Genomic DNA, 24107 nt, shown 5'->3' with positions numbered 1-24107 from the left:
CTGGTGGGCTGACCACCCGTTACCACCCCCGGGACACTGATGTAGGGACAGTATTGAAGCCCCTCGCCAGTTCAACGCCCAGTCCACACTTGGAGCTCAGCAGGGCAGGCGGTTTACCCACAGGGGTAATACCAGCAGAGACTGGTGTCTCCCTGCCCTACACCAGGTGGCATAAGGGGATGCAGGCCCAGCACTCTGGCTCTCCCAGCTCCCCAGAGAAGGTGGCCCATGGAGGTGGGTTCAGCCCCTGCAGGTGGCCCAGCAGGTAACTGAGCACAAGCCCCGGCAGTCCCAGAAGAGTGAAACAGATCAGAACAGCATGATCAGAAAACTGAACTGTCACTGGAACCAGAGCCCACAAAAGCAGACCAGATCCTATATGCTACGCCTAAATCAGTGCCTGCCTGCTAAAGGAGAAGGTTTAAACAGGGTCAAGTCTCCTGACATAACCCAAATGCCCAGGATACGACAGAAAATCACCCCTAAAATACAAAGATCAGTGGAACAGAATACAGAGCCCAGAAATAAACCCACACATATATGGTCAATTAACTTACGACAAAGGAGCTAAGAATATACAACGGGGAAAGGACAGTCTCTTCAATAATGGCACCGGGAAGACTGAACAGACACATGCAAAAGAATGAATTAGATCACTCTCTTACACCATACACAAAATTAACTCAAAATGAATTAGAGCTGAATGTAAGACCTAAGCCTAGAAGAACTTCTAGGAGCAAACATAGGTGGTAAGCTCCTTGACATAGATCCTGGTGACGAATTTTTTGAAATCTGACCCCAAAAGTAAAAGCAACAAAGAAGTGGGATTACATCAAACTAAAAACCTTGTGCACAGTAAAGGAAACCATCAACAAAGTGAAAAGTCAACCTATGGAACTGGAGAAAATATTTGCAAATCATATCTCTGATAAGGGGTTAATATCCAAAATAGAAAGAGCTCATACAACTCAACAGCAAACACCAAACAATCCAATTAAAAATGGGCAGAATATCTGAACAGACGTTTTTGCAACGAAGACATGCAGATGGCCGACAAGTACATGAAAAGGTGCTCAACATCACTGATCATCAGGGAAATGCACATCACTTCCTTCACAGTGAGGTATCACCTCACACCTGTTAGAATGGCCGTCATCAAGAAGACAGGAGACGCAAGAGGGAAGAGATATGGGAACATATGTATATATATAACTGATTCACTTTGATATAAAGCAGAAACTAACACACCATTGTAAAGCAATTATACTCCAATAAAGATGTTAAAAAAAAAAAAGAAGACAGGAGAGAACAACTGCTGGAGAGGGTGTGGAGAAAAGGGAGCCCTTGTGCACTGCTGGCGGGAATGTAAAAACACCATATGATCCACCAATCCCACTCCTGGGGATTTATCTGAAGAAAACAAAAGCACTAACTTGCAAAGATACATGTACCTCCATGATCACTGCAGCATTATTTACACCAGCCGAGATATGAAAAAGACCTACGTGTCCACTGACAGGTGAACGAATAAAGCCAATTATGGTATATATACACAGTGGAATGATATTCAGCCATAAAAAAGAATGAAATCTTGCCATTTGGGACAACATGGATGGACCCTGAGGGCAGTATGCTAAGTGAAATAAGCCAGACAGAAGAAGACAAATATTGTATGATCTCACTTGCACGTGGAATCTAAAAAGAAGAGCAAAGCAAAAACCAAGCTCACAGGTACAGTGGCTGCCAGGGATGGAGGGGCTGGTGGTGCTGGAGGGTGGGCAAAAGGGGTGAAGGGAGACAAAAGGTACAAACTTCCAGGTATAAAATAAGTAAGTCCTGGGAACGTTATGTATAGCAGGATGATTACAGTTACTAATACTATGTCATATATTTGAAATTTGCTAACAGAGTAGATCTTAAAAGTTACCATGACCAGAAAAAATTCTGTCACTATGTGTGGTGACAGATGATAGCTAGACTTAATGTGGTGATCATTTTGCAATATACACAAATATCTAATCATTATGTTGTACACCTGAAGCTAATATTACGTTGTATATCAATTATACCTCAATAAAAAAAGAAAGAAAGGAAGGAAGGAAGGAAGGAGGGAAGGGAGGGAGGGAGGAAGGAAACCACCCATAATACTGAGTTAGGTAAATCACAATTTGCATCAGAAAAGACAATCTACTGACGCTAACACTGAGATGAACCAGATGTTGGAATTATGCGACAAAGATTTTCACACAGTCATTATAATAGTGTTCCAAATAATTATGAATTCTTTTGAAACAGATTAAAAAAATAGAAAACCTCTGCAAGGAAACAGAAGTTACACAACAGAACCAAGTGGGAATGATAGGATCGAAAAACACAAGAGCCAAAATAAAAATAACACACATAACACTATGAAAAAATCATGCAGATATATTAAAATAAATACATCAAAGCCAAGGGCAATATGCTGAAGAGTCTTATTAAATGTTTACCATGTGCCAGGTACTGTTTTAAGCATTTTCCTTGTATTAATTCATTTAATCTTCACAACAGCCCTGTGACGTAGATATTAGTATCCTTGTTAATGGGTGAGGAATCTGAGACACAGAGAGGTTGAGTGACTTGCCTAAGATCACACAGCTTTCTAGAGGTGGAGCTGGGGAGTCTGTTCTAGAGTCTCTGCTCCTGTCCACGTGTAGTGTTGCTTGGTATTCTGCTGCCTCTTTCAGAGAACGAAAGGAATTCCAGTGACAAGTCTCAGTGGGCATTTCTGCCAGGGCTGCTGCTAAGCCTCCTCACAGGCCCCTCCCCCTCCTCTTCCATCTCCTCCTACAGCCCAGAATTAGCACAGCTGCCAGAGGATCTCCACTTGACATGCCAATCAGCCTGCTTCACTGCCCAGCCTGAGTCTCCCCAGCGGCTCACATCACACTCGGAATAACATCCTGCCTCCTTCCCAAGACGTGTGGGCCCTGCCTGTGTTTTCAGATCCCCCTCCGCCCACTCTCCTGTTCATGCCAACCTCCACCCTCAGACTTCCTCGCTCTTTTTTGCACTCATCCCTGCCCCAGGCCCTCTGCACCTGCCCTTTCCCCTCCCGGAATGCTGGTCGCCCAGATCTTCACTTGGCCACTTGCTTTTTTCACATTTCTGCTACAAAGGCATCTTCCCAGGGAGGCCTCCCATGACTGCATTTTATGGTCTTCAGATCAATCTCACTATCGTTCCTTTTTGACTGTCTTTCTCCCCAACTAAAACTGACCAGAGGGGGAATTCCCTGGCAGTCCAGTGGTTAGGACTCCATGCTTCCACTGCAGGGGGCTTGGGTTCGATCCCTCGTCAGGGAACTGAGATCTTGCATGCCACGTGGCACGGCCACAAAAAAAAAAAAAGCTGGGGCAAAAAAAATAATAATTAAAAAAATAAATAAACCTGATCAGTGGGAAGGCCTTGTTTATCTTGCTTACTGCTTCATCACCAGTGGCTAGAACAGGGCCTGACTTAGTGTAGGAACTTAAATATTTGTTGAATGAACAGATAAATGAATGGATGAGAGATATAGGTTTCATTACCTGGAAAGCAGAGAGATGAAGTTTTTATTTTCAGACCTAATTTTTAAAAGGTCACACAGGTCCTAATGTAAAAGACGTCATATAATAAAATAGAAAACAGTTTCACCAGCACAGTTCATAGATTAACAACAGTATTAACATTTATTATATTCTGCCTTCAAAATATACATGTTGTATTTCTTAAAACATGGTGTCGGTAAGAAACTTACCCTTAAACCTTAATGCTTTTTAAGCTACAGTAATCAAGACAATATGGTGCTGGCACAAAACCAGAAATATAGATCAATGGAACAGGACAGAAAGCCCAGAGATAAACCCACGCACCTATGGTCAAGTCATCTATGACAAAGGAGGCAAGGATATATAATGGAGAAAAGACAGTCTCTTCAATAAGTGGTGCTGGGAAAACTGGACAGCTACATGTAAAAGAATGAAATTAGAACACTCCCTAACACCATACACAAAAATAAACTCAAAATGGATTAGAGACCTAAATGTAAGACTGGACACTATAAAGCTCTTAGAGGAAAACATAGGAAGAACACTCTTCGACATAAATCACAGCAAGATCTTTTTTGACCCACCTCCTCGAGTAATGGAAATAAAAACAAAAATAAACAAATGGGACCTAATGAAACTTCAAAGCTTCTGCACAGCAAAGGAAACCATAAACAAGATGAAAAGACAACCCTCAGAATGGGAGAAAATATTTGCAAAGGAAGCAACTGACAAAGGATTAATCTCCAAAATTTACAAGCAGCTCATGGAGCTCAATATCAAAAAAACAAACAAGCCAATCCAAAAATGGGCAGAAGACCTAAATAGACGTTTCGCCAAAGAAGACATACAGATGACCAAAAAACACAAGAAAAGATGCTCAACATCACTAATTATTAGAGAAATGCAAATCAAAACTACAATGAGGTATCACCTCACACCAGTTAGAATGGGCACCATCAAAGAATCTACAAACAACAAATGCTGGAGAGGGTGTGGAGAAAAGGGAACACTCTTGCACTGCTGGTGGGAATGTGAATTGGTTCAGCCACTATGGAGAACAGTATGGAGGTTCCTTAAAAAACTACAAATAGAACTACCATATGACCCAGCAATCCCACTACTGGGCATATACCCTGAGAAAACCAAAATTCAAAAAGAGTCATGTACCAAAATGTTCATTGCAGCTCTATTTACAATAGCCCGGAGATGGAAACAACCTAAGTGCCCATCATCGGATGAATGGATAAAGAAGATGTGGCACATATATACAATGGAATATTACTCAGCCATAAAAAGAAACGAAATTGAGCTATTTGTAATGAGGTGGATAGACCTAGAGTCTGTCATACAGAGTGAAGTAAGTCAGAAAGAAAAAGACAAATACCGTATGCTAACACATATATATGGAATTTAAGAAAAAAATGTCATGAAGAACCTAGGGGTAAAGCAGGAATAAAGACGCAGACCTCTTAGAGAACGGACTTGAGGTTATGGGGAGGGAGAAGGGTGAGCTGTGACAGGGCGAGAGAGAGTCATGGGCATATACACAGTAACAAACGCAGTAAGGTAGACAGCTAGTGGGAAGCAGCCGCATGGCACAGGGATATTGGCTCGGTGCTTTGTGACAGCCTGGAGGGGTGGGATGGGGAGGGTGGGAGGGAGGGAGACGCAACAGGGAAGACATATGGGAAAATATGTTTATGTATGACTGATTCACTTTGTTATAAAGCAGAAACTAACACACCATTGCAAAGCAATTATACCCCAATAAAGATGTTAAAAAAAAAAAAAAAAACTAAAAATAGAATTACCATGTGACGCAGCAATCCCACTACTGGGCATAAATCCGGAGAAAACCGTAATTGTAAAAGACACATGCACCCCAGTGTTCACTGCAGCACTATTTACAATAGCCAGGTCATGGAAGCAACCTAAATGCCCATGGACAGACGAATGGATAAAGAAGACGTGGTACATATATACAACGAAATTGGGTCATTTGTAGAGACGTGGATGGACCTAGAGACTGTCACACAGAGTGAAGTAAGTCAGAAAGAGAAAAACAAATATTGTATATTAATGCATGTATGTGGAACCTAGAAAAATGGTACAGATGAACCGGTTTGCAGGGCAGAAATTGAGACACAGATGTAGAGAACAAACGTATGGACACCAAGGAAAGCGGCGGGGTGGTGGTGGTGGGATGAATTGGGAGATTGGGATTGACATGTATACACTGATATGTATAGAACTGATGACTAATAAGGACCTGCTGTATAAAAAAATAATAAAATAAAATTCCAAAATAAAAAAACCTTAATGCTTTAAAAAAAATCTCTTAATTGGCCAAGACTTTAGAGTTTATCTATTATCAGACACGTGAGGAGCACAGGACATTAAAAGCACCTGCTGGGCTGATCTCCAGAATAAGCCCATGTCATCCTTGTTCTGACCTTTGTCCCGTGAAGCCCTCCTCTTCCTCGATGAGGGTAAAGCCTATTTTTTCCCCACAAAGACCAGCTCCAGCCCCCTTCTCTGTGACATCAATGCAGAGGCCTCAGGACACTGATGGCCTCTCACCCCTGCACAGTTCTTGCCCTGTTGGTTGTTTTCCTTGTGTGTGTGTGGGGTGGGGGGGGCACATGCAGGGCTCTCCACACCACCTGCTGGGTGCTCTGGGCAAACAAAGACACACACACATCAGCAAGTGACAGATCCCCTTTGCGCAAAGAAAGGTCCGACTATGACTGAAACACATCTCTCATCCTTCCGGCTCCCTTCCCTAACTTCTCTATATTTGCTGCTCTCATTTTTCCATCTTTGTGACTAAGGGCTGAATAAGAGATGTAAGAGGGGAGCTGGTGGGAAGCAGGTAATAAGGACTCGACTCGAGGTTGAGTTCGAGGTTTTGGTGGGATGGGCTGGCCTGAGTCATCCCTGCCACCGTCTGTGGACACGGGCTCAACCATCCGAAGACCCTGCCTCCGAAGGGTCCTGCAGCTCTGCCTCCTTTTTGGTCCAGGCGCTCATCACGACAACTGAGGACCATTTCCTGGCCGCTGTCACTCTCTCCTTCCAGTCTAGTCTCTTTAAACCTTAATTCCAAGTTTCTCATTCTTCAACAGCTTTTTCAGGGCCGACACTGTGTTTCCAGGCAATGTTGGGGATAAAACAAGCTCCATGGTTCCTGGCCTCGCAGAGCTTCCCATGATGACACCACCCTGTTTCCCAGAGGACGACCCCAAAGGCTTACAGACTCCCTGCCCCCAGCATCGATTTCAAGTCCCTTCCCCAGGCTGTTGCTCCACCCTATCTCCGCATCCTGCACGGCCGTCACACCTCTGTGTATGCTCACCTCCCTCCCTGAGCCTGGACATCCTCTCCCTCCCGCCTCCTTCTCCACCCGTCAATGCTCTGTCCTTCACAGCTTCCTTCAAAGCACGCCTCTCTCCCGGGCCCCTCTGATCCCCTGGCCCAAGGCGTGCGCTCTCCATCTCTGAGTTCTCGCGGGACCTTGTGTACACTTCCGACACCCATCACGTTATACTTGCTATCAAGCGAAATGTACACTTAGTTCCTCTATGAAGCCATCAGAGAGACGGGTCCGCGTCTTACCCATACTGGTGGTTCCCCGTGGCTCCCCCTTGGCCGCTGCCTTACAACACAGGGTACCTCATACAAAAGGTGATCATATAATTCGTTGCAGTTTCTTGTCCACACTAGAACCCTTCGGAGAGTGAAGGGCCCTCTTAATCCTTATGCTGGGCTAGAAGTAAAGGTAAAACTGACCCTGGCTGCTTGGATATGTGGTCCTCTATTTATGCCACATGAAGCCTCCATGAACAATGTATGAATTAAGAGGCAACGCTGGCTGTGTCGACAGCCAGTGAGCGGCGTGGGGCACTGGAGGAGGGGGTCTTCCCTAGAGCTGGGGCTGCTGAGGACGGTTCCCTGGAGCAGGTGGTCCCTGAGGTATGTCCCAGGGAAGGGACAGGATTCAGGAAGGTCCACTGAGACAGAGAGAAGAAGGAATGACATCATGCAAGGACAGGATGATAGGAGCAAAGACAGAACCGCATTTGACATTTTCAGAGAAAAGTGAGTATGGCTGAAACCGGCAGTTTATATGGGGGAGAAACTGGCAACAGGGTCGGATAAAGTGCAGTAGGAAGGATCTGGGGGGCGGACACCAGTCTGGGAAAGGGGGGTGCGTAGGCTTCACGCAGGAGGTAAGAGCAAGCTCCTGAGTGTTTCTGAGCAAGGAAGAGACAAAGAAAATGCAGAATTGTGGGGAGGTTAGTCTCACAGTTGTGTTTATTTATTTACTTCTTTTGAAATTTAGGGGTTTGTATTTATATTAATGAGTAGTGTTACAAAGACAGTTTTCATAGAATTCCTTAAGGTATTAAGGTTTCTTGATATGTTTCAGAATTCATATTTCTCTTTTTTAAATATCTCTTTTTGGTTTTGGTCCTGCTGGGTTCTCAGCCTTCATATGAATTAACATGAATATTTTGCTATTAAGTATTACATTTGTTAAATTATATCTAAGAATGTGGCCCATAGACACATGGAATTTCCCTGTAATTATTTAAGATAAAGAAGTTTTAAGTTTTGCCAAATCAAGATTATCCATTATTTTCTTACTCCTTCCATTTATTTATTTATTATTATACTTTTAATTTAATTTTTTTTTTTTCAGAGTTAAAGCTTATTTTTTTTTTTTTGTTTTGTTTTTTTTTTTTTTCTTTTAACATCTTTATTGGAGTATAATTGCTTTACAATGGTATGTTAGTTTCAGCTTCACAACAAAATGAATCAGTTATATATATACATATATTCCCATATCTCTTCCCGCTTGCGTCTCCCTCCCTCCCACCCTCCCTATCCCACCCCTCCAGGCGGTCACAAAGCACCGAGCTGATCTCCCTGTGCTATGCGGCTGCTTCCCACTACCTATCTACCTTACGTTTGGTAGTGTATATATGTCCATGCCTCTTTATCGCTTTGTCACCGTTTACACTTCCCCCTCCCCATAGCCTCAAGTCCATTCTCTAGTAAGTCTGTGTCTTTATTCCTGTTTCACCCCTAGGTTTTTCATGACATTTTTTTTTTTTTTTAAATTCCATATATATGTGTTAGCATACGGTATTTGTCTCTCTCTTTCTGACTTACTTCACTCTGTATGACAGACTCTAGGTCTATCCACCTCATTACAAATAGCTCAATTTCGTCTCTTTTTACGGCTGAGTAATATTCCATTGTATATATGTGCCACATCTTCTTTATCCATTCATCCGATGATGGACACTTAGGTTGTTTCCATCTCTGGGCTATTGTAAATAGAGCTGCAATGAACATTTTGGTACATGACTCTTTTTGAATTATGGTTTTCTCAGGGTATATGCCCAGTAGTGGGATTGCTGGGTCATATGGTAGTTCTATTTGTAGCTTTTTAAGGAACCTCCATACTGTTCTCCACAGTGGCTGTATCAATTTACATTCCCACCAACAGTGTAAGAGGGTTCCCTTTTCTCCACACCCTCTCCAGCATTTATTGTTTCTAGATTTTTTGATGATAGCCATTCTGACTGGTGTGAGATGATATCTCATTGTAGTTTTGATTTGCATTTCTCTCATGATTAGTGATGTTGAGCATTCTTTCATGTGTTTGTTGGCAGTCTGTATATCTTCTTTGGAGAAATGTCTATTTAGGTCTTCTGCCCATTTTTGGATTGGGTTGTTTGTTTTTTTGTTATTAAGCTGCATGAGCTGCTTATAAATTTTGGAGATCAATCCTTTGTCAGTTGCTTCATTTGCAAATATTTTCTGCCATTCTGAGGGTTGTCTTTTGGTCTTCTTTATGGTTTCCTTTGCTGCGCAAAAGCTTTTAAGTTTCATTAGGTCCCATTTGTTTGCTCTTGTTTTTATTTCCATTACTCTAGGAGGTGGGTCAGAAAGAATCTTGCTGTGATTTATGTCATAGAGTGTTCTGCCTATGTTTTCCTCTAAGAGTTTGATAGTTTCTGGCCTTACATTTAGGTCTTTAATCCATTTAGAGCTTATTTTTGTGTATGGTGTTAGGGAGTGATCTAACTTCATACTTTTACATGTAGCTGTCCAGTTTTCCCAGCACCACTTATTGAATAGGCTGTCCTTTCTCCACGGTACATTTCTGCCTCCTTTGTCAAAGATAAGGTGACCATATGTGCGTGGGTTTATCTCTGGGCTTTCTATCCTGTTCCATTGATCTATCTTTCTGTTTTTGTGCCAGTACCATACCGTTTTGATAACTGTAGCTTTGTAGTATAGTCTGAAGTCTGGGAGCCTGATTCCTCCAGTTCCTTCTTTCGTTCTCAAGATTGCTTTGGCTATTCGGGGTCTTTTGTGTTTCCATACAAATTGCAAAATTTTTTGTTCTAGTTCTGTGAAAAATGCCAGTGGTAGTTTGATAGGGATTGCATTGAATCTATAGATTGCTTTGGGTAGCAGAGTCATTTTCACAATGTTGATTCTTCCAATCCAAGAACATGGTATATGTCTCCATCTATTTGTATCATCTTTAATTTCTTTCATCAGTGTCTTACAGTTTTCTGCATACAGGTCTTTTGTCTCTTTGGGTAGGTTTATTCCCAGGTATTTTATTCTTTTTGTTGCAATGATAAATGGGAGTGTTTCCTAATTTCTAATTTCTAATTTCCTAAATTAATTTTTACCGGAGTGTAGTTGCTTTACTCACGGCTGTGTTTACAGAGAGGTGAGGCTGAGGAGAGGGAGGTCACGTGGGATCCACGGAAATAATCCTGATTATTATGAGATGACCAGGGCTTCAAGGAAACATCAGTAACCATAAAGAGTGGTCAGGAGACCCGAAAGGGAAGAATGAACAGGACTCGTGACCCGAGGGAGTCAGCGATGGCTTTCGGGTGACGCCCTGCACAGGTTGTATCTATTGGGATCGCAGATGGAAATAGGGACGTCAAGAGGCGGAACTGATTGGAGGGAGAGGATGAAGTTAAATTTCTGCATCCTCAGTGTGAGGTACCAGTGAGTCTTCTGGATGGAAATGTCCAGTAGACAGCCAGACAGAAAAGCCTAGGAGGTGGGAGAGTGATTTAGAAGGAGTCATCCGCGGACGGAGCGGCAGGTGGAAGACAGAAAGGGATGAGGTGTCCTGGGGCCGAAGTGTGGGAAGAGCATCATGGATTATGAAGGGTTGGATCTCAGGGAGATGCATGGCCTCGGGGGGCGGGGAGCGGTAAGGAGACCAAGAAGGGCTCATTCTGGGGAAGGAACTGGATGACGCAGAGTCCTGAGGGCTAGAGGAAGTTTCGCGCAGGAAGTGGCTCATTCTGTCATATTTGACAGAGGGATGGAGAAGGACAAAGACTTTGTGCAAAACGGCTTTGGCCACTGAGATGAGGATGAAAATGAACAGTATCCGAGGAAGTGAACGCGATGTGCATTTCTCTGGCCAACGATGTGGCCCGTGTCAGAGGCATGGTCGTGTGATGTGTGTGCTTCCATCCTTAAGAAGGATGAATGGCACCACAGCCGAAAAGCCAGTTAGGTTCAAAGTACGAACGGTCCTAGTACGGATCAGGCTGTGACCTAAATGACAGGTACTAACCTGTGATATCTTTTTTTACCCAGAAGGCAGCAGTACTGGGCATAGAAGAAAGAACTTTTCTTGATAACGGATCCCGTCGTTAATGATACCTGAAAAATAAAGGTTGTCTTCAAGATGATGTCAAACCACTGGCGTGCTTTAGAGAAGACACAGAACAGACTAGCCAAGGAAGACAGAGGTTTTTTGTTGTTTTTTTTTTTTTTTTTTTTTTTTTTGCAGTATGCGGGCCTCTCACTGCCGGGGCCTCTCCCGTTGCGGAGCACAGGCTCCGGACGCGCAGGCTCAGCGGCCATGGCTCACGGGCCCAGCCGCTCCGCAGCATGTGGGATCTTCCCGGACCGGGGCACGAACCCACGTCCCCTGCATCGGCAGGCGGACTCTCTACCACGGCGCTACCAGGGAAGCCCCAGAGTTCTTCTCTGGGTTTCATCACTGACTCCATTTATTAGGAAGAGCTAACCAGTCATACGGCCTGACCAAGCTCTGTCAGGTGGACAATTTCATACTATTTCACACGCATCAACTTTGAAACGGGCTTGCAGATGTTCTCCTCTGCTTTCCCGACTTACGACACTCGAATCTTAAAGAGATGCCACAGGGAAAGCCTCCGGTTGCCTCCGCCATTGACTTTCTCAAAGGGAGGTGGACCGATGCCAGTGTCCCCTCTGCTGAATGGACTCAGGTTCTCAGACCCCCAGTAGGAAGGCTGGTTCCTCCTCTGCTGAGCTGGGGAAAGGCAGCAGCTCGTATGGGCTCCTAGCAGCCCAACACAGTTTTTTCAAATTAACTGTTGCCCAGTGTTTAGCTTGGCAAACTCTTCCATGCCTTCCACTCCTTCAAGGGTGGCAGGCTCCTTCCCTAGTTTGGTTTCCATCCCTTCTTACTGATTTCCTGATTTCACTGATTTCTCCTGATTTTTCTTGATTTAAAACAAACAACAAATAACAATGATAACTGAGTGACAATTATAACAGGATGCACCCGATAACACTGGAATTTCCTTCCAAGTTAAAAATACCACCCAGGTACCTTCTGTCTCCAGAATAGAATCCAAATATGCGAATTAGATGAATGCTTAGAAATTTTAGTTCAAGGAGTAATTAAAACAGTTTTATTGTTCTAGGGATATAGTTGCTTAACTATTTCAACAGTTAGACATTTACATGTCTAAACGTTGGAAGTATCAGAAACAGAAAAATACACTGTGACTTTTGTATTTTAACCAAATCTCTCAAGAAGGTAGAGACTCATACTTGGTTCTGGCATCACCTGAATTATAGCAGGCACTGGGAATTTCATATAATTGTAGGAACTCTTTGGTAAGAGGTGATATTTATCGTTTGTTTAGTTTTGCATTTCTCTGGTCACCCATTTTGTGATTTTTTTCAAAATGTGTGTTTTTAACATTTACAATAAAACAAACCAACTGCTTGTGATTATGGATGACTTTGTGTTTTGCTTCTTTTGTTTTTTGGTTTCCTATTATGCACATGTGAACTTTTAAGAGATAAGTGTTATTGAAAAAAATAATAAAACAAAAATGATCAACCTACCTGGCGCCTCCTCTTGTGCCCCACCTCCGGGTGCCAAGATCAGGGAAAACCAAGTGCACGAGCTAAAAGAATAAGCCAGATTTAAAGCTGCAATTTGAAAATTTAGAAATAGAACTTCCAGCTTCGTCTCTTGCCACGTTTAAACTGTATTCCCTCTTTTCCGATCGTTAAGAAAATATATGTAACTGAAATTTGGAAAAGTCGGACAAGTATAAAGAAGGAAACACGCCACTCAGAGGGATACTGCCGTGTAGACCTCAATGTGGTTCACTCCCATCTTTTTCCGAAGCCGCACTATGCACACGGATTCTGTGGTCTACATAGGAAATACCAGCACCGCACAATTAGCACGCCTGCAGCTCTGCTTTCCACTTTCTTCCCTCCAGCTTGTACCATAAACACTTCCCCTTGTCATTAAAAATCCTCTGAAAACAGGGAAGTATCAATATGAACACTGCAAAATAGTCCAGCATGTGAGTGTGCCATGATTTTACTAGTTTCTTTTTCCAATGTGATTGGCATTTTCACTTTTTATTATTCATTTGTTTACCTAATTTTTTCATTTTAAAGGCTTTGTTAGCAAATGCTGTTAAATATTGAATAACAGAGGTACTTCTGGACTCAACGTTTCATCTCTCCGTTATCTTATCTTTTTTTTTTTCGGCCGTGCCATGCGGCATGCAGGATCTTAGTTCCCCGACCAGGGATCGAACCCGTGCCCCCTCCATTGGGAGCGCGGAGTCTTAACCACTGGACCGCCACGGAAGTCCCAAACCCCACCATCTTTCTGATGTGCGTTTTGTTAGACAGCACTGATATGATGTCTATGACCAATTACATTTTAAAAAAACAGAAGTCTGTGTTTTTTTTTACAGGTTTACAGGTCGTTCACAGGTCCATGACAAGCATGGTATCCAAGTGGATGTCTGTTGAAAAGGGAAATCCTGGACTGTGGTAAAATTACAAAATACAAAGCAGGAAGGCAGGATGTGCCAAGCTGTCATGTAATGATTTCTGTGATTTTCTACAATTTGCTCTGTAGTCACACAGCCTCCGCTTCTGCCAGCCTCCTTTGTTTATTCTTAGCTTCCAAAAGCAGCAGGATTTGACAGTGTCTTGAAGCGTTTCTCTTGGCTGGTGCCAGGCCCCACCTCTTCCTCCAGGAAGCCGCCCAAGCCCAGGTGGGAAGGCACCAGTTAGGGACGGAGAGGCAGGTCTTGGCACATCGAGGTCACGAGGCCAAACCGAGGCTCCTTCAGGGAAGGAGAACCAGAACGTACGACGAAAACAAGTGACAACAGGAGTTAAAAGAAAACGTCAGCCACGTCTAAAGGCAGCATTCGGAGCCAGAAGTTCCTACTTTCAACCGCAGATTGACCACTTCATCTTCTCTTGAGAACATCGCTTAAAACCTTCCCTCTAGGTCTAGCTGTAAAATAAGTGCTACCGAGAAGGATTATCCTCGAGCACGCAGCAGGCTCAGATTCAAGGCCCTGGCGTATCATCTGCTGTTGTGGAGGGAGAAGCAGAAACAAACTCCTAGTTGCCTGGCAGGACGGTAATCCACACGGCTTATTTTACTGAGTATTTCCAACCCCAGGCTATCCTGTGATTTCACTTTATAATCGGGAACACCACAGTCAAAATTTAAAAAGCAACTGAGACGATTATTTCCAAAAGATGTAATAAGTAAAAAAAAAAAAAAAAGTATCTACCTAGTATATAGAGCTCACATAAATCAACAGGAAAAACACTAACACCCCAAGAGAAAGTGATCGGATAATAATGTACATACTTGAAGGATACACATAACCAAAACACATGTCAAAGGACTCACCCTCCCTAACCATACAATGAATGCAAGTTGAAACGCAGCTAAATGGAGTTCTTACCCAACAAGTTCCCTAGGTCAAGGATATTACAGATTAGGGTAAGAATATCAAGAACTAGCACGTGGGCTTACAATTGTCTAGACTCTCTCGGAGGGAAATTACCAGATACAGGTGGAGACTCATGTTCCTCAGAATAGAGAAAAATTATAAACTTCATAAATTTCCAATAAGGAAAATGGTTAAATGGATTCTGGAACAGCCAAAAAAATATTTCATAGCCATTCTACACCACGCATTTAGAAATAGTTTAATGTGAAAATGTTTATGACATTCTAATATGCATGTACGTAATTATGAAAGTTAAGGGCCCTTGGCTGCTTTCTCCGTGCCAGCACTGTCCAATTCTCTCTGCGTGTGTTTTTCGCGTTAATTTCTGAAAAGCCTCTTATGAAGGAGGTACTGTTATTAACATTATGAATATTCTCGTTTTACGGATGACGAAGTTGAGGCACAAAAAAGTTAAATAACTTGCCCAGGATTATAAACTAGTTAGTGTGATTCTAGGCTTAGGGCTACCTGTCTGTCTGTCCAGCCACCTGTTTGACCATCCACATGTCCATCCATCCATCCACACATTGATCTTTCAATCCATCCATCCTTGTGGTGTCTACACAAGAGGCTGGGGCGTGAAGACAGAGACAGACAGCAAGGTGAACTGTGAGACACGCCCTGCCAGGGGACTTGCACCTTCAGGCTTTCAGCTAAAATTTGGTTATAAAACTCTAAAAAGTCCTCGACTCAGATCACCCACCATGAGACAGACAGAGGAGGAAACGGAGGATGTGTAAGGGGGTTTCTTGCAGCAAGACCACTCCCTGACCTATGAAGGGTGTGCAGGATGGGATGGTCCAGTCACCTGGGGCCCAGGGGAAGGGGGTTCACAGATTTGCCTGAAGGGCTGATCGTGAGGCCCTCGCAGTCAGTGTCTGGCTTGGGCAGAGGACTCTGGATGGATGAGAGACGGCTGGCCAGCCAGTGGCCTTGGGGGGAAGGCAGAGGGGCACGGCTGCTGCCCTGGCTCAGCACACCCACAGCCTGTTCAGGCCAAGAGTGGCTGAGAAGTTTCGATGGCCAGACACTGGTCACCCGTGATAAAGAGCTGACAGGTGGGAGAGCCCGGACTCTGCCCAGCAAGGCCCCCCAGGATGGGCAGTCAGGCTTCAGAGTCATTCACCAAGGCCAGGGATGCATTCTAGGACATTCCCAAGGGCTGCCCTGCAGAAGTCAACAAAGGCACCAGGAGACAAGGGTCTGCCTGGCCTCCCAAAGTGTGAAGCTGTACAGTAGAAACTTTGCAGCCACTCTTAACCTTCCCCTCCCACGGGGTCCAACCAACACCCAGCAAGGTGGTAGAAGAATGGGAGGGAGGAAGAGAAGACCCCCGCAACTAGTTCTCTGCTGGCGAGAAACCTCGCTGGAGGACTGCGGAAGCGATTCCACGTCAAACCCAGCTCAGAGTTTGGACGTTATGTGGGGCTGGACATTCGAAGCGTCAGACGGATACTGTTTGGTGAACTAGAAGGACAATGGGGCTTTGTGTCACCCAAGGAGTTCTAGAGAGGCCAGGCTGCCTGCTCAGATGCTCCTTCAGGAGGGAGGAAGCACCACCGCGTGGGCAGGACCGAAGGGACGTGGGAAACAGAGAGGCCTCTGTGATCACTCCCCGCTCCTGCTGGCACGTGTATGTGAGTGTGTCGGGGGCCTGCAAATAAACCACACACGTGCTTGCATCTCTGGACAGTGAGGCCGTAGCTGGCATTTATCTTCTTCTTCTTTTATACCCTTCTCTCGAATTCCCACATTTTCTATAAAGGGAATGTGTTCTCTCATAATCAGAAAAACATCAGGAAATGTTACTTTAAAAAAAGGAAGTCAGCCTTTGGGAAATTTCCTCATCCACATAAGTCATCACTTGCACTGGGAGTGAGATGACCTGTCGTACACCCGGGACTGCTGAGCAGAGCAAGAAACACCCCAACATCTGCACAGGAACTTGGTGTGGAGTCTGGAATCAACCCCAATCCCAGGGGGGAGGCAGGAAATGAGAAGTAGGTATTTTGCTGTTTCTCTTGTAAACAAGCTTTGGGATCACATCCTTTTCCCCTTCCTCTCCCTTCTCCACCGAGTCACAGATTCAGCAGCTCAGGGTCCCTTTCCAAGACCAGCACCACTGAACTGACTCATTCTTCGGGCAAATTCCCAATGAGAATTGAAAGCCAGGACCTCAGTGTCTTGGGGGATGGATTCGAAGGGAAGTAGGAAGATCAAAAATGCTAGACAGGGCTTCCCTGGTAGCGCAGTGGTTGAGAGTCCGCCTGCCGATACAGGAGGCACAGGTTTGTGCCCCGGTCCAGGAGGATCCCACATGCCGCGGAGCGGCTGGGCCCGTGAGCCATGGCTGCTGAGCCTGCGCGTCCGGAGCCTGTGCTCTGCAACGGGAGAGGCCACAACAGTGAGAGGCCCGCGTACCGCAAAAAAAAAAAAAAAAAAAAAATGCTAGACAAATGCCCGTGGTCACGCACCGGAGGCTCTTTTTAACTCTTTTTTCAGAAGACCCTGCAGTAGGACTGCCCTTGAGGGGAAACCACTTAGAAGAAAATCTGAGAGAGATTTTGAAAAGGAGCCTTTGATTTCTTAAAAAAGGAAGCAGAGATCATCTAGAACCAAGACATGTCAAGCTCGTCACCCCACTCCCATCTGATAAGGCCGCCAGATAAGGAAACGGCTTAGTGCCAGGATACCCAGACTAGCAAAGCCCTGGAGGAAGTACCCCAATGTGCCTAGTGAAGAAAGGACCAAATGTGGGCTGAGCGATAAGACAGCCGGGGGAATTCCTGGCTGGTTGGAAAACCTTCCAGAGACACCCAGCGAGCTCCGGAGCCTAACACCTTGCACGTGTCCACATTGCTTTTGATTTATTGAAGGAGGGATAAGAGATGTGCTATTCCCACGTGTGAGCTTCAGCAGGCTGAGACGACGGGATGACTGTGAGTCTAGAAGACACGGCAGGTCGGCACTAAGAAGCTGCAACTCGGAATAAGGGAACAGCTGCTCTTGGGTTCCCACGGTCACGGGCATAGTGACCACAGTCTGATAACAAGGACAACATATTGTATCTACATGGAGTGCTTTACAGTTTATAAAGCAGTTTTGGGAGGGCTAGCTTACTTTTAATTCGTGTGAAAAAAATACCGAAGGGTTTTTTTTTCTTTTTTTGGATCACAAGCTTAAAATGAAACCAGCAGAGTGGCATGGAAGCATGAAAGCGAACAGTAGCCCAAAAAGTTAAAAAAGAAAAATAAAAGCCCCGTCTTCTGAGCCCTCCTGAGACACTGGGTTGTACCCTTGGGGAACCTACCTTTGAAGAGAAACACCAATAAATTGAAGTCAAAACGAAACAAGTAGTCAGGGAAGTAAAAATCTGGGACCGAAGAGTATTCAATGAAGAAGGGAAGACACGAAGGTTTAAACAATTCTTTCCAATATTTGAGCAGCTGCCGTATTAGAAGATTCTACTCCTTATTTTATGATTATCCAAAGTGCAGAGCTTCCACCAATGACTGTGTTTCAGGGATGACGACTGCGGCTAGAGAAATGGGTCTAAAAATGTCAGTGTTTTGGAAACATCATTGGAATCTACAGAAATGTCGGTGGGAGGGCGACGGAAGCCATCATTTCAGAAAACGATCTGGTCCCATCCCCAGACGTCATAGTCACACAGCCCGTCAGCCTGCAAGTTCAGCCCTGGACACACACGCCCAAGAGAACATCTCCACGTGCATAGCAGGAGATACACATGTGAATGTTCACGACGGCAAAATTGGGAAAGGACCCAAATGCTCATCAAAGGGAGAGAAGGTAGGTAAACTGAACTACTACACAACAGTCAATGAATGTAGAGGAATCTTGATATAATAATAAGTGGAACAAGTCCCAAAAGATGACATATAACATGACCCTCCTTTTTAAAAAGTTAAGCCACAAAAATAAAAAATGGGCTTTTAAAAGAAATACATTATATAAAATAAGTCAGACAGAGAAAGCCAAAGATGGTATGATCTTGCTTATATATGCAATGTAGAAAACAACAGTAAAACAAAACCACCAATCTCACTGAAACAGAGAACAGATTGATGGTTGCCAGAGGTAGGGGATGGGGGTGGTCAAAATGGGTGAAGGGGGTCAAAGGTCAAAAAAAAGAAAAACAGAAAGACATACAAATGCACTAAAACTCTTTTTAAAAAGCAAAGATAACGATGAAGGGGTTGACGGTTCCCACCAGCGGGGAAGGCAGGGAGATGGATACAGGGATCTGGCCATATGGTTCATACAGGGCGGTGGGTTCACAGATGCTTATAACATTGTTAAAAAAGAACGAAAGAGGGCTTCCCTGGTGGCGCAGTGGTTGAGAGTCCGCCTGCCGATGCAGGGGACACGGGTTCGTGCCCCGGTCCGGGAAGATCCCACATGCCGCGGAGCGGCTGGGCCCGTGAGCCATGGCCGCTGAGCCTGCGCGTCCGGAGCCTGTGCTCCGCAACTGGAGAGGCCACGACAGTGAGAGGCCCGCGTACCGCCAAAAAAAAAAAGAACGAAAGAACCAGAGGGAATCAGGCTGTGAGTGGATCAAAGGTAAGAGCATGTCATGAACCGATTCCATTCTGTCCACTGAGGACCACCGAGAAAGCGGGAGCAAGAAGGAAGGGAGGAAAGATGGGAGCGAGAGGTTAAACTGGCATCTCTGCGGCCGTGAGCAGGCTTGTCCCCCAGGTCATTTCAGCACCGGCCAGGTGGCCCCTGCAGGGGTCTGATCCTGCAGGCTGTGAGCTGTCCCCAGGCCAGGAGTCGGGTGGCTTTCCATCCGCCTGTGCTCTGCTTGCCAAGCATGGATCCTGGGGAGGGACCGCGTCTGCCCAGAGGAAGAGCAGCTTCCTCGCTGCAGAAACGCATTGCCCCCTCCCAGCTCCAAGCCCCCATGGCTGTCTCTGCCCAGAGGGCATTTTGTTCTCATAAAAGCTCCCATCCAGAGGTGCTTTTGAAGGGCTCTTGCATTGGATGTGGAGTTGGACCAGTGACCTCCAAGTTCTCTTGGAAGTCCAGGATATTTGTGAGGGAACAGCAGGTGGAAAGAGGACTGACCTGTAACGAAGGAGACCAGATTTGCTGCCCAAGCACTGTAACCGGCTGTGGGACCCTCCACCGTAATCACTCCTGGTTTGTTCCTTGACTTCTAATGCTACCAGCCTCTGCTGACGGCTGTGACACAAGACAAAGCCTCAAAGATGCCAACTGCTTCCTCCCACCCGCTGTCCTCCCTGCGGGCCTCTCTCACCTAAAGACCATTACAGTGTGGGACCCTGGGGCAGGTGGTCACGGACAGCATCACGGGAATCACAGGACAAGTAGCCACCTTGGGAAGCTGTGAAGTGGTGGCAGAAGCTGGCTTCTGGGAAGGGGCTGGGAGCAGCCCAGTGCGGAGAAGCAGCGTCCCAGTGGTTTACATACGGATACACCAGAGGGAGAGAGAGGAGATGCCTGGTGACGTAACCTAGTCATGGGCTGTCTCAGAGGGGACCCACCATCCACACGTGGCCACTGAGCACTTGAAATGTGGCTGGTCCAAACTGAGACGGGCTGTACATGTGAACTGAGACGGGCTGTACATGTGAACTGAGACGGGCTGTACATGTGAACTGAGACGGGCTGTACATGTGAAATGACGTGTCGGAGTTTTGAGATCTAGCACGAAGAAGAGAATGCAAAAAGCAACGCGTTCATTTTTAAATACTGATTCCATGTTGAACGACAGTATTTTGAATATTTTGGGTTGAATTTAAAAGTTATAAAAAATTAATTTTACCCTAAAAAAACTTTTAAAATGAGGATCTAGAATATTTAAAATTCTATCTATAGCTCCTATTACATTTTTATTGGGTAGTACTGGACTAAATTCTATGAGGCCCAGTCCAACTTCTTGCAGTTGGATTAAATGAGATATCCCTTTAAAAAAATTCTCCTTTTAATTTGTTTTGAGTGGATGTCTGTCTATTCCTGAAAACCGGATTGAAAATAAATAGGATACAATATACGATTGAAAGTTATTATTGTTAATTTAATAACAATTAAGCCCCGTGATTCTATTAATTCTTTCCATCAGCAAATCCTATTGGCTCTGTCTTCCAAATACACCCAGATTTTGACCCCTTCTCACGACATCCGCTGCTGCATCCCTGTCCACTCCCTGCCTGGGCTCCTCCCACCTCCCTGAGTCGTGTCTCCCTGGTCTCTGCCCTCCAGCCACGGCAGCCCCCTTGCTACTTGAGCCCCTCCTGCCTCAGGGCCTCTGCGCTGGCTCTGTCTGCACTGCTCTTTGCTCATATAGCCCCATACTCACTGCCTCACCTTTTGGAAATCTGGACTCAAATGTTACTTCTCAGGGAGGCCTTCCCTGTTTGCCTTCCCTCAGATTACAAGTCCTCCCCTAAAACACACACACGGGGCTTCCCTGGTGGCGCAGTGGTTGAGAGTCCGCCTGCCGATGCAGGGGACGCGGGTTTGTGCCCCGGTCTGGGAAGATCCCACATGCCGCGGAGCGGCTGGGCCCGTGAGCCATGGCCGCTGAGCCTGCGCGTCCGGAGCCTGTGCTCCGCAACGGGAGAGGCCACAACAGTGAGAGGCCTGCGTACCGCAAAAAAAACCAAAAACCAAAAAAAAAAAAACAAACCACACACACGGTCCTTTCCTCCTTCTGCTCCATTTAGCATTTATACCACCTAAGAGACTATATACTTTATCTTCTTTATCTCCCTCAACTATAATATAATAAAAGTAGTAAAGGCAGGAATTTTTCTCTGTTCTGTTCACTGTTGTACACTCAGCACCTAAAACAGTGCCAGCACATAGCAGCTGCTCAATAAATACGTTAGCTGTGGAGGGTCTCAGATAGGCCACCCTTGTGCTAACGTTTGCTGTGTATTGCGTGGTCTAAACAAACCCCTGACAGAGTTCTTAACCTCCAGAGGAAACCTCTGAGTGCCCGTGAGGTGAGTTCTCTAGGAACAACCGAATTGTGGGAAGCATAAGCTGTCTGAACACCACAAAGTGGCTCTTTGAGCTTGTGGGGTCCTGAGCTGTGGCATTTCTATGCGGGGAATAATGGCCCAGCAAGCTGGCTGAGAATTGGGGGTATCTGAGGCTGCTGTAGCTGTATTCTCTTGGGTGAATGCCACCCCACCCTTGAACTTTCCTGGCCCCTCACTATGAAGTATGGACAAAGGACGGAATGGCTTTCAGATGGAGATGAGGCTGGTTCCCAGGGTGAAGCCAGTTATATCCACTGGGAAGCCATCAGACCCAAATAAATCCCAGCATTTCCTCGTCATTAACTTGCGTGCTTTTTTTACTCAGTGGACATGTATTTGTATCTTCACAACCTACCTTCCCAAACGTGGCTGGGTTGACTTGGCTCTGAGCATTCTGCCCGCAGGTCTCCACTTAAGTCTCATACATGAGGCAGCGAGGCACACTGTACCCTTCGCAGATGCAGAAGGTGTCAACCAACCTGGGGGCGGGGAGGAAGAAGAGCGGGAAGAGAAGGTTGGCCTCAGTTTTTCTCGAGTGGGACACTTTGATGAGGGGCAGACGCAAGCAAGGGACCCAACAAAAAGAAACACGCTTACTTTATCGAACGCAAAGCCTCACCCATCGGCATCTGTAATGTGCTCAGGCCGGAGTTAAGAATATTGATTTAGACTATGGTGAGGTTTTGTTGTTGTTCTTCAATCTTTCTGGCGTGCAGGCATATTAAAAAGAAGCCCAAATTACTGGGCTCAGCAGACGCTGCTTCATGTAGCTCTGCAAAGGTGGCAGCCAAGGTCTCTCACTGTGACGCAGAGATTTACTCGCTAAAACACAAAACAATGCCCCCCGCCCACCCCTAGTAGAGTCGATCACCCCCGCAGGTGACAGCTGGAGCCCATGTGGCTTCCTAGGACCCAGGACAGGCGTGCACAGCTCCTCCCCCCTCCCCCCACCCCCGAAGCCGTCATTTGCACGACTGTTAAACCCGAGTGATTTAGGGCGGGGCCACTACATTTTGATTCTTTAAATTGTAATGAGATGGAAGATGGAAGACACCTAGGGACAGAGAGGCAGGCCACCCTCCCTGCCCTTTACTTCCCGTTGGGCGCAGAGCTCGGTAGCGTTCAGATGCGATCTGCAGCCCCCCGGCCCCTGCTCGGGGTAGGACCTTCAATGGCCCAAATGTTCCTTGGCCCCGGGGCAGGTGGGGTCCCCTGGCAACGAGGGGCTGTGCCCGTGGCTCACAGCCCAGAGTCCAGCCCTGAGGGGACCGCCAGGTGCCTGTCCCAGCAGCAGGATGGGAGTGAGGGAGCAGGTAGTGCAGGTGACTGGGCTCAGAAGGTGTGGTCCACTCTGACGCCCAGTCACAGCCTTCCCTTTTCTGGCTGGGGACAGACTGGCAGGTTTCTCCTCATTCTTTTAAAGAAATACATAAAGCAAGCCAGCATCGTTTTTAAACACCAGAGAATTCTTTGGCAGGGAATTCACCGACAATGCATCTCCTCCTTTCTTACTGATGACCTACAGATTATTTTCTGGGCTGAGGCAGGCTGAGGCCTACATTTACTTTCCTCGAGAGCAAGAGACCACAGTTGTTAACCCCACCTGCTTCCTGGAAGGAGGAAAAGCCAACATACGGTGGACGGCGGGGTGAGGGGAAGCTGTGGCCCTGTATTGGTTTCCTCAGGTAACCAATCACCATAGGCCAGGTGGCTTAAAGCAACAGAAGTATATTCTGTCACAGTTCTGGAAGCTGAAAGTCCAAATCAAGGTGTCAGCCAGGTTGGCTCCTTCCAGAGGCGCTGAGGAAGCGCGTGCTCCACGCTTTCCTCCTGGCTGCCGGTGGCTGCAGAAACCCTTGGCACTCCTTGTCTTGTAGACGCATCACTCTAGTGCCCTCGCCTTCACCTGGCTGTCTCCTCGCCTCTTCTTCTTTTTTTTTTTTTTGGCTGCGTTGGGTCTTCGTTGCTGCACGCCGGCTTTCTCTAGCTGCAGTGAGCGGGGGCTACTCGCTGTTGTGGTGCGGTGGCTTTTCTTGTTGCGGAGCACGGGCTCTAGGCACGTGGGCTTCAGTAGTTGTGGCACGTGGGCTCAGTAGTTGTGGCTTCTGGGCTCTAGAACGTGGGCTCAGTAGTTGTGGCGCACGGGCTTAGTTGCTCCACGGCATGTGGGATCTTCCCGGACCAGGGCTCGAACCCGTGTCCCCTGCATTGGCAGGGGGATTCTGAACACTGAGCCACCAGGGAAGTCCCTCCTCATCTTTTCTTATAAGGACACCCATCACTGGATTTAGGGCCCACCCTAATCCAGTGGGGCCTCCTCTTAACTGGTTACATCTGCAAAGACCCTATTTCCAAACAAAGTCACGTTCTGATATTCCATACAG

At 46.0% G+C, this 24107-nt stretch overlaps 1 protein-coding gene across 11 annotated transcripts in view; it reads right to left on the bottom strand.

Annotated features, from left to right (window-relative positions):
- Positions 1–24107, bottom strand: part of RFX8 (regulatory factor X8) — a 69513-nt gene that overhangs the window by 40091 nt on the left and 5315 nt on the right. For 7 of the 11 annotated variants that reach the window (XM_073791025.1, XM_073791017.1, XM_073791020.1 and 4 more), the window contains exons 2-4: positions 22079–22202; positions 12753–12814; positions 11200–11288 (exon numbers count right to left, since the gene is read on the bottom strand). The gene's annotated coding sequence lies outside the window, so the exon portion shown is untranslated. The remainder of the gene's footprint in view (positions 1–11199; positions 11289–12752; positions 12815–22078; positions 22203–24107) is intronic. The other 4 variants (XM_073791021.1, XM_073791023.1, XM_073791022.1 and 1 more) reach the window with 3 other exon arrangements.

Source organism: Tursiops truncatus, chromosome 14 (genome assembly GCF_011762595.2).
Source record: "Tursiops truncatus isolate mTurTru1 chromosome 14, mTurTru1.mat.Y, whole genome shotgun sequence".
Lineage (NCBI taxonomy): Eukaryota > Metazoa > Chordata > Mammalia > Artiodactyla > Delphinidae > Tursiops > Tursiops truncatus.
The sequence above is the reverse complement of the archived record's forward strand: the minus strand, read 5'-3'. Positions and strand labels throughout refer to the sequence as shown.